Source organism: Puma concolor, chromosome A1 (assembly GCF_028749965.1).
Source record: "Puma concolor isolate L17-30 chromosome A1, mPumCon1.1.hap2, whole genome shotgun sequence".
Taxonomy (NCBI): Eukaryota; Metazoa; Chordata; class Mammalia; order Carnivora; family Felidae; genus Puma; species Puma concolor.
In genome coordinates this window covers 45,432,541-45,444,270 of record NC_141667.1, presented here as the reverse complement: position 1 = coordinate 45,444,270, position 11,730 = coordinate 45,432,541, and the positions used below count along the sequence as shown (strand labels likewise).

Genomic DNA, 11,730 nt, shown 5'->3' with positions numbered 1-11,730 from the left:
AACGTACTGGATTGATTCTTCAGCTGTGTACTTTCAAGACCTCTTTTGATCAGAACTAGACTGGGAATGGAAAATATAAATTCTTATACTGTCAACCCTCTACCAAATGATCCTAAACAAATCCTGTAATATCTAGGGGACTGTGTTTCTTCACCCATAGGTTGGGAGAGCTGAACTACAATATCAAGTAAACCCATCTTGGCTCTAAAATAATATGATTTCATAATATTCTTCAATGCCTCTTAGGTATTTAGTGTAGTGGTTAAAATGATCAGGCTCTGGAGTTTAAATCCCAGCTTTGCCATTTACTGTTTCTGTGACCTTGAACAAATTACTCCTTATTGGTCTTATTTCCCTAATCTACAAAATAAGGATAATAATAATACCTACCTGGTAAGTTTTAGGGAAGATTAAATAAAGTAATGCAATTAGAGTACTCAAGTTAGTTTTTAGCACCTAGTTACAGCTCAATACATAGAAATTATCATCCACACTATTACAGTTTTAAGTTTTACACAGAGATTATCCCAATGTCTGATATATAGTGCTCAATGAACAGGCACTGAACTGGGCACATCACAGGCCTGTGTTTAATCATTAACCTTATTCTCACTTCTTAGGCCTTGTACTATGCAGAACCTTGTTTATCCAACATATACATAATGAAATGCCTATTAAGTGCTGGACGCTCTTCTAAATGCTTGAAAAATATTATCACTTAATCGTTCCATGACCCTATGAGTGAGGTATTATATCATTTTATAAATAAGGAAATGGAGGCCAAACAAGGGTAAATAGCATGTCCTAAAGCATGTGCCAATAACTAGTTTGGGCCAGAGCTAGGATTTGGACCCAGGCAGCCTAGCTCTAGAACCTGTGCTCCCGAACATCGGCAGACGCTGTTAGCCTTGCAACTCACTCTTCTCCTGCTTACCCCTTCCAGCATGGCTGACTTTCCCACAGTCCTCCAAACAGGCCAAGAGGCCTGGCTCAGTCACACTGCTATGCTTTCAATCTTGCCTTCCTTCCTACCACTTCCCAACTCACCAAGTGGCCTCTCCCAAGTCCTGTACTCTATTATCTTAATCTAAAATATCCTTCAAAACTTGCCACTTTCTCCCCTACAATGTTGTCAGTTTTTCCTTCCACTCACTCTGTTTTCTGCTGTCTGGCTCAACTCCATTTGCATGCAGAGGGGTCAGGGTAACGGGTCTTTATTTCTTGCGTGTCCAATTCTGCCTACCCCACTAAATTATAATTCCAGGAGAACAGAATCCACAGCATCCTCCTTCATTGAAAGATTGGCTCTCATGGTTGGGTGTCTGTCTGAAGATAGCCACAGAAAATTCCTTATGACTTGAAATATTAAGATGCATGGCATTTATTTGATCCCCTTTTTTTCCCTTAAGCAAATTTGAGAACAAGGAATATGGTATTTGACAAAAGCTAGTCTAGAGTGACATCTGGTGGCTATTTTTTAAAAGGTTCACAAATATTTGCTGCTCCTTACAGGCAAAGTTCATTCCTTAAGGGAAAGGTGCCTTATCCATCAAAGCCTGCGTCACAACTAGGCTACCTGCAAAGACAACAGGAAGAATCAAGGCAGAAGAAATCCTTTTTTTTTTTTAGTCATTTTATTTGAACAGAAATCCTCTATACTCACTAAGTCATAAAGATGTGAAACACCTTCTTCCCTCAGGAGGAGAGACAACTGGTACCAAGACCCACGTTTCGAGGCAGAAGTTGAAGTTTCCTATTCCAGTCCTTGTTGTTAGCGTCTAGTGAATAGGCAAGCCCCATTTCCCCCTTTGAGCCTCAGTTACTAGATATATATTTTTTAATACTGGGATTATACTCAAGGTATTCTTCTCTTTATATAAAAGAGCAATCATTCTTTTTTTTTTTAATATATGAAATTTATTGTCAAATTGGTTTCCATACAACACCCAGTGCTCATCCCAAAAGGTGATAATCATTCTATAATATATACAATTTCCCCTAAATTTTCAGTGCCAAGTTGGCAGGTATGATCTCCTAGTTAAATACCACCTCTTTTACACTCATATTTGAACAAAATGAACCCAAATCAAGTTAAAAGTACTCTTACAAAAAGTGGCAACAGTAGTATCATTCATACTTGCAAGAGTAGTAATAATAGATAACCCAGGCCATGCCAAGTATTTTTGTATATATATTGCTTCATACTACTGAATGCCTAACCTGAGAAGGAAGGCATCAGCATCAGATAGTCACAAACTGCATGTTCTGGCCCAGGATGCCATCGAGCAAGAAGTGGGGACGCACACCAGCCCCCTGTAGGCTCATCCACCAGCACTGAGGACATCAACTGGACTACAAGCCTTGCCTGCCCTGACTTTACAGTCCTTTCCCTTTTCTCACCAACCTATCTGTGGTGTAGAAGATGAAGTGTAAAAGGCAAATGAAGTGGAAAAGCTAACCTGCTATATCCCAGCTTCTCCACCGGAGGCATCCAGACAAAACCGGGCTCAAACTGGGGCAGAGGAAGGGGGTGAAAAGTCTAAACCCGGAAGCAATACTGACGCTGTGACATCAGACTACACAGAAAATTTTTTGCACCTGGGAAATGAGACTGTTTATTATTATTGAACATGACAGAAAAAGCTATGAAATCCCAAGTACTATCAGGGCCACGGGAAAGAGGCTTGACATCACACAGAGTGACGGCAACAGTGAGAAAGGATACAGTTGTTCTCTGAGGCTTACCCCGTCCAGTTCATCCAATAAACCGTATTTACCATCTTGGACTCGAATAGAAATTGTCCGTTTTGAAAGGCGAGTAAGCAAAGGCGACAAGCCAGCACAAAACTTCTGAAAGGATGGCAGAGACTCGGAATACAAGAGATAGGGAAGAAAATAGTCTGTTACCTCTGCTTTTCCCTGTCAAGGCAATTAACCAAAACATGAACGCTCTGAAATAGGAAATAAATCTGTAACACACAATGAAAAGAAAACTAGTGCAACAGAGGACTACTAGCTTCTATGAACTCTTTAAAAGGACTAGGAGTTACCCAGAGCACAATAGGTCAGTGACAGGAGGATATGTTTGAGGGAATAACAAAATCACATAATTCTTAGGTTTAAAAAAAAATGACTCAGATGAAAATGGTTAAAGAAGTACAGTAAGTACTTGGAGGGCCGTTAATAATTGCCCTCCCTAAAGAGAAAAACAATATACTTGCAATAGAAAAAATTATTAAAAATTATTCTCTGAAGAAAATAACTCAGAAACGAAGCAGGAGTTTATCTGAAGGTCCAACGAGCTTCCTGTTTTCTGGCAAAGTTTAATAAACATTGCCGCAGGTCTATTTGGAGTTATTATACTTCAAACTTAAAAGCATCTCCTTTCCAGCCAGCACTTAGCAATGGGCATCGCTCGGGACAACTAACCCAAGTGCCAGCCCTGCCATGAGAAGAGGGAGCGTGAGCTGGGATGCCCCATTGCCAACAATGAATTGGCCTCCATCCGCGCCCCCCTTCCGCACACAGTCTGTTCAGACAAGGCAGAAACACGTAGCATGCCTGGAGGCTGGATGTGGGGAACGTACCCTGGGGCTCCAAATGTTATACACACAGAACAAGGATTACTGACTTTGTCTATGATGCATCTAATAACCAACTGGTCCCACCCAAACCCTGGTGAAGAATGGAATCATTCTCATTAACCACACACTGTCTCAATAGTGGTACGGGTCCCACTATGCACTGACCTTGGACTGCAAGAAGGGGGTCAGACTGACTCCCGAAGATGAGGAGATTTTAAACACAAAACAATCAATGACAGTTCAAAGAAGCAGGAGGACAAGAAAAAGAATGCCAAGATTAGAGTCTTCTGAAGGAGCAGTTTCAGCCAGGCAAGCTTCTTGCATACACGGCTTCAAGATCAGGCCAGCGTGGCCGAGCACATGGCTATGTGCCAGAGGGCAGGAGGCTGGAGTTCTATCTGAGGAAAATCAAGGCCCAGAAAGGCGAATAAATTCTCCTCCCCGCCTATTGTCCCTCATGTAATTAAAGTGAAAAATAAAACAAGGACCAACAACAAAACAAAAACCCCCCACAAAAATAGAATACAGAAGGCGTAGTTACTACTGAAAGGAAGGTAACATACAGTAACTGACTTCTCAGTTGACATGCAAGCAGTTGGCAGAGCTACGCTGTATAGTTTGGGCAGGGAACTGCGTATTTGTAGAACATTGTCCCCAACCCGTGGAGAATACACGTTTATATACTTACCCTGCCCCTTTCCCTTCCACTCCAAACTCATTCAACTGCCTGCCCCACATCTCCACGTGATTATCTAACAGACCACTCAAAAGTACAATTTCCCAAAGCACACCGTCATCTTCTTCTAAAATCTGGGTCCCGGTTTCTCCACCTGAGTTAATGAAAAATGCATTTCCTAGTTACTTGGGCAAGCAACAGTGGAGTTATCTTTGACTTCCTTCCCCGATGCCGATCCCTCTCTCTAGCATTCCAATACAGTATTGTTTCAGGAGAATTCAGTGACACCCGGTGTTCATCACAACCAGTGTCCTCCTTAGTACCCATCACCCATTTAGCCCATCCGCCACCCACCTTCTTCCATGAACCCTCAAGTCTGTTCTCTACCGTTAAGAGTCTTTTGTGGTTTGTTTTCCTCTATTTTCTTCTCTCCCCCACCCTTTCCATATGTTCATCTGCTTTGTTTCTTCAATTCCACATATGCGTGAAATCATATGGTATTTGTCTTTCTCTAAATCTGGGCATTTTGAATAGGAAGGTCACCCAGGACAACAGGCATAAACTAAGACTGTCTTGCACAAGCTGGGTCACATGGTCACCCTATTTAATCTCAACATGACAGCCCAAATGTCTCTTTAAAACCTAAGTCAGACCCTGTACTCCTCCACTCAGAGGCTTCTCAGCTCACTTGGTGTAGAAGCCAAGATCCTTCAGATGACCAGCAAAGCTTTCCGTGATCTGCCCCCCACCCCCATCCAGGCCTCTATCTCCTCTTCCCCTCCTTCCCCTTTGTTCACCTTTTTCTTCCTGCCGTGCAAACTCATGTCTCAGAGCCTTTGCTTTGAGGTTCCCTCTGCCTGGAAGGCTTTCTCCTCTGGCATTATATCTATATGATTTATTCCTTCCCTTTCTTCCAGTCTTTGTTTCGAGGTCACCCTCTCAGCGGAACTTTCCCTGAGAACTTTGTCCACAATTGCAAACCCCTCCCCCCAGTCCCCTGATGCCTCTTCCCCTGCTCTATAACCTTCAAATATTCTGTGTAACTTATTTATCATGTTTTACTGTGCCTGCCCATCACTGCCCTGCTAGAACGTAAGTTCCATGCAGACAGTGTTTTGTTTTTGCTTTTGCTTTGATCTAGTAATCTTGGTACAACAGTAAGTGGAAATAAATGAAGACCAACCAAATGAGAGCGAGCAAAGTCTATTTACCCTGAGCTTGCTATAGCAAGGGAGTCCACCACCATTGCTTGCATTTTCATGGAGACTGAAAGACAGGCAGAGCAGTGGGAAAGCTTCATAGTAGAAAAAGGGAAGACCTTAGGTATGTACCGATTAGAGGCTATTGTCAAAGGGAAGCCAAAGGTGGGCTTACTAGAAGCAGGGCATGTATGTGATTGGTCAGGGGAGCATATTGAGCTTTCTCTAGTTGGTTCTAAGTTGGAAAAGGAGACAAATGTTAGGGAAACTGTCAGTTATTAATCAAGTCCTGGCCATTTTAGACTAACGTTACAGAAGACAGTAATCTGACTTCCTCCAAGTCTGACTTATAGAAAGCTGGCTTCCTGGATGGTTAAGGTAAACAATAGGATTGTTTTCTGGGCAGACTGATGTAGGTTCTGAGTCAGAATTTTATATTTATATCTGGTCTGGCCATTGTCCACTTGTATATTCAGTCTCTCAGGTATCTGGCATAGAGAAGGTGCTCAGCATTTGTTAAGTGAGTATCATTCCATTTCTACACAATCCCAAAATTTGGAAAACTAAACAATATGTTTCTTAAAGATAGAATCCTGTATGATGGAAATATGGATAAAAATATGCTGGTCATTATAAACTGTAACATTTAAATAAAGTCTGAAATTAAAAGGTAAACCAGATATAACAAACATGTGAGATTAAAGTGGTCAACAAGCTATTTATATCATTAAAGTGTGGATAAAGATTATGGTGTACAAAAAAGATAGGTTGCACTCAACCTTTTAGCACACTGAAAGATACAATACGGACACTTATAAAGTAACACCTGAAGACAATGAAGGGGAAATTTACAAAAAGCAGGAAAGTAACTTAATCTCTTATGAAAGCTAACACTTTGGGTGGGTCAAATAATTATTATAATTATTTAGGGGACCAATAAACTAAGTATACTGCAAGGAAAGAACACTCTCCTTTCAATTTAACTTTAAAAATTGACTGCCTAATATGGCACAAAGAAAAACTTGAAAAAAACGATAAAGCAGGAAGAATATATTTTAGCTATATTTTCTAATCTCTGCAACAAAACTACACAGAATAAAAGGCAAAAGCCAGACAGGAAAAACAGCAGTAGTAGTGATACTGACAACTCACAAAACATAATTGAACAACCAAGAAATACAAGTCTCTCTTCTAGCGGCATTTATATTACAAAACAAGTAAAAACTTGAAGTACATAAGATACTTCAGCAATAAAGTGAATATCACAATAAGGTGAGTCAAATCAATTTTTTGGTTTCCCCATGCATATAAAAGTTATGTTTATATTACACTGTGATCAATTAAGTGTGTAATAGCATTATGTCTGAAAAACAACGCGCATGCCTTAATGAAAAATATTTTATTGCTGAAATACACTAACCATCCTTTGAGCTTTCAGGGAGTCATAATCTTTCTGCTGGTGGAGGGTCTGGCCTCGATGTGGACAGCTACTGACCGGTCAGGGTGGTGGTTTCTTTAAAGTTGGGGTGGCTGTGCCAATTTCTTCAAGTAACACAACAATGAAGCTTTCCCCATCAGTCAAGTCTTCCTTTCATGAATGATTTCTCTGTAGCCTGTGAGACTATTTAGTAGCATTTTACCCACAGAACTTCTTTCAAACTTGTAATCAATCCCTACCGCCACTTTATTAACTCTGCTTATGTAATATTCCAAATCTTTTGTTGTCATTTCAAGAATCTTCACAGCATCTTTATTAGGAATAGATTGTATCTCAAAAAAGAACTTTTTTTTGCTCATCCCTAAGAAGCAACTCCTCATCCATTGAATTTTATCATGAGATTTCAGCAGTTCAGTCACATCCTCAGGTTCCAAGTCTAGCTCTCTTGCTATTCCCACCACTTCTCCACCACACTTCTCCACTGAAGTCTTGAACCTCTCAAAGTCATCCATGAGGGTTAGAACCAACCAAGCCCAGAGTTCCAAACCCCTATTTGATGTTGATATTTTTACCTCTCACCATGTATCAAGAATGTTTAACTGACTGCCCAGATCCATCAGAGGAATCACTATGCATGGCAGCTACCGCCTTATGAAATGTATTTCTTCAACAATAAGACTTGGAAGTCAAAATGACTCCTTAATCTATAGGCTGCAGAATGGCTGTTGTGTGAGCAGGCTATGAAAACAACATCAATTTTGTTGTACATCTCCATCAGAGCACTGGGGTGACCATGTGCATTGTCAGTAAGCAGTCATATTTTTAAAGGAATTTTTTTTTTTCTGAGCAGGTCTCAACAGAGGGCTTAAAATAGTCAGTAAACCATGTTGTAAACAGATGTGCTGTAATCCAAACTCTGTTGTTTCATTTACAGAGCATAGGAAGAGTAGGTTTAGCATAATTCTTAAGGGTTATAGGATTTTCAGAATGGTAAATGGGCACTGCCTTCAACTTAAAATCATCAGCTGCATTAGCCCCTAACAAGAGACTTGGCCCATCCTTTGAGGATTCTGAAGCCAGGCATTGGTTTCTCCTCTCTAGCTATGAAAGTCCTAAATGGCATCTTTGTCCAATACTAGGCTATTTCACCTACATTGAAAACATGTTTTTTAGTGTAACTACTTTCTTTATTTTAGCTAGATCTTCTGGATTACTTGCTGTAGCTTCTACATCAGGATTTGCTGCTTCACATTGCACTTTTTTTTAAGTTTATTTTGAGAGAGCAAGCATGTGTGCAAGAGAGAGTGAGCAGGGGAGGGGCAGAGATAGAGGGAGAGAGAGAATCCCAAGCAACAGTCTCATGAACTGTGGGATCATGACCTGAACCAAAATCATCCACTTAACCAATGGAGCTACCCAGGTGACCCTCACCTTGCACTTTGATGTTATGGAGATAGCTTCTTTCCTTAAACCTCATGAACCAATCTCTCTTAGCTTCAAACTCTTCTTCCACAGCTTCCTCACCTCTCAGCCTTCACAGAATTGAAGAGAGTTAGGGCCTTGCTCTGGGTTAGGCTTTGGCTTAAGGAAATTGTGCTACTGGTTTGATGTTCTATCTAGGCCACTAGAACTTTCCCTATAGCAATAAGGCTGTTTTGTTTTCTTTTCGTGTGTGTGTTCACTAGAAAAAAGGGAAACGGGAAACTCTTAGGTCCTTGTAAGGTATGGAGCTCAACTTGAACTCCCACATTAAACCAGAAAACTCAGATGGACTACATTCTGGAAAAGTCTACCAACCAGCAAAGAGAATTTTCAAAAAATTCTGGCTGCAAATGTCTCCACATATAGTATCCTTCGATAATTTTAAATATAAGCCTGCTCTCACCTGGGTCTGGAGTTAAAACCATGTAACACCCAACCTAAGCCAGGAAAATAAAGGAATCTCTGCTTGGCAGCACTAATAGGGTCCAGCAGAATCAAACATGAGCGTGGCATGGTGCAAAACATCCCTAATTCAAGTCCTCTGTTTTGTGATCAAGTTCAACCCTAAATGAGGTAACTAAAAAAAGAACAAACAAAAACACAAAGAAATAAACACAGGAGGAAATGGGAAACCACAAATAAGAGTCAGCAGACATAGACCCCAGAGGACTTCAAATATTTGAATTATCAATAGCAAGAAAAGATAAATCTTAATATACTTACTTTTCAAAGCTAAGCGATAAAATAAAAATGAGCAAGGAAACCCACATTTGAACGGAAGATTCTCTGAATACAGTGGGAAAAGGATGCCAAGGGATCCCACATAGACATATTGGCACAACAGGTATTGCTCCATTTCTTAGGTTGGAAGGTGGTAGGATCACAGATGTTTGGTTATTATTATGCACCATAACACATATTAAGTCAAATCCAAATACTACATAAAATACAATTTGAATATTAAGAAAAAACATTTAAGAACCTTTGTGAACATCTAGACATCTCAGTTTGTTTCCTCTGAAAGCCTCACTAAAATGATATTTACAATATATTTAATGGAGGGAATCAAGCCACAACAACAAAGAAGAGAGATGATAACAAAAACACAGTTGAGGGGAGGGAGGATGCTTCCTGGGGTCATCCATGGCCTCCTGTGCTGGTCCTTCCAGCCACAGCTCCTGTTGGGAAGGAGTGCTACTCCCGGCCCCAGTTTCAGCTTCCGCTCTGAGGAATATATCCCACAGCCTTTTAATGCTGGGTTTCCTTGTTCCACCAGGCTATCCTCTTGGGCAGCATCCTTTTTCAATAGATTCCATACTTCCCTGTCTACCATGGGTTCTGTATTTACACCCGAGGACCCATGCCTTTGTAAACTGTTATCAAAGGGAACTTCAGTGAGACCTATACCTCTTTTCCTTTCTCAGGCAGGACTCAAGCCCCAATGTTTGTTTGCTTTGGTAGTTAGATCCCTTTCCTTCTTTTTTTTAATTTTTATTGATTTTGAGAGAAAGAGAGAGAGCATGAGCACACATGTGGTGGGGTGGGGGGGGGGGGGGAGAGAGAGATAGAGAGATTCCCAAGCAGGCTCCATGCTGTCAGTGCAGAGCCTGAGGCAAGGCTCCATCTCACAAACTGAGATCTTGACCTGAGCCGAAATCAAGAGTCAGATTCTTAACCTACTGAGCCAGCCAGGCGCCCCTAGATTCCCCTTCTTATTCCACAAATTCAGGCAAGTGTTCATCCCCTCCTCCCTTTATAGCCGAGAATTAGAGGTTTGTTCCCTGGAAGGGTAAACAGGAATTTAATAAACACCAGGCACAGTTAAAAGCAGTGCTACCACAAGGCAAACAAAGATTAAGCACCATCTAAAGAAGACACACAGACGGCCAACAGACACTTGGAAAGGTGCTCAACGTCAATAATCATCAGGAAAATGCAGATCAAAACCACAGTGAGAGATCACCTCACACCTGTTAGAGTGGCTATTATAAAAAGACAAGAGAGCAAGTGTTGGTGAGGATGTGGAGAGAAGGCAACCTTTGCGCATGGTGGTTGGGAATGTAAATTTGTGCAGCCACTGTGGAGAGTAGTATGGAGGTTACTCACAAAATTAAAAATAGAACTACCATATGATCTGGCGATTCCATTTCTGATTATTTATTCAAAGGAAATGAAAATGTTAACTCAAAAAGATGTATGCTCTCCAATGTTCTTGCTACATTATCTATAATAGCCAAGAAATAAAAGCAACCTATCAATGAATAAATGGATAAAGAAAAGGTGGCGTGTGTGTGTGCGTGTGCGCACACACACGCACACACACACACACACACACACAGAAATATCATGCAGCCATAAGAAAGAAGGAAATCTTGCCATTTGCAATAAGGATGGACCTTGAGGGCATTATGCTAAGTGAAATAAATCAGACAGAGAAAACAAATACTTTGTGATCACTCGTAAATGCAGAATTTAAAATAAAGCTGCACCCATATATCCAGCAAACAGATTGGTGGTTGCCAGAGGTGGGAGGTGCAGGGAGTGTGCAAAATGGGTGAGGGGGATCAAAGGTATAAACTTCCAGTTATAAAATGAAAAAGTCATGGGATGTCATGGTGACTATAGTTATCAACCCCGTATTGTATATTTGAAAGTTGCTAAGAGAGATCTTAAAAGTCCTCATCATCAGAGAAAAACTCCTACGTGTGGTGATATATGTTAAGTAGAGTTATTGTGGTGATCAGTTGGCAATATATACAAACATTGAGTCATTATGTCATATATTAGAAATTAATATAATGTTACAGGTCAATTATATCTCAAAAACAGGGAGATTAAACACTAACGTGTATCAACTAGGAAATACAATAGGAAATGTACACCTGGGTGTAGTGCATACTGTAGAGCATACTGTAGTATGACCATAAACATTAAATCAAAGAGAAGGATTTAAAGTCAGCCAGAGAGAAGAGCTGGACTCCCTACAATGACTAACAAACAGAAAACAGGCTCCTCAACAGTAAAAATGCAAGTCAAAGGGTTAATGTCAACCTCAAAATGTGAACCACCCAATAAATCTACTTAAACCTGTTTTTAGATGAATAATTCTTAAGAACTTGCCACCAGCAAAACTTTAATAAAGACATTTTTACAGGATTTCCTGATTATGTAAAATTGAAAGATCGGCCTAGAAAGAAGTTCTGAGTTTAAAAAAAAAAAAAAGCCAAGAAATTAATAAATGTAAAAACAAATGTAAACACTGTGTGAAAATAGGAATACCAGGGCACCTGGGTGACTCAGTAGGTTAAGGATCCAACTTCATCTCAGGTCATGATCTCGTGGTTTATGAGT

The 11,730-nt window shown here is 40.4% G+C and overlaps 1 pseudogene; it reads left to right on the top strand.

The window, feature by feature from the left end:
- Positions 1-2,605: 2,605 nt before the first annotated feature.
- LOC112860502 (small ribosomal subunit protein eS8 pseudogene) lies at positions 2,606-4,015 on the top strand (annotated as a pseudogene).
- The last annotated feature ends 7,715 nt before the right edge of the window (positions 4,016-11,730 follow it).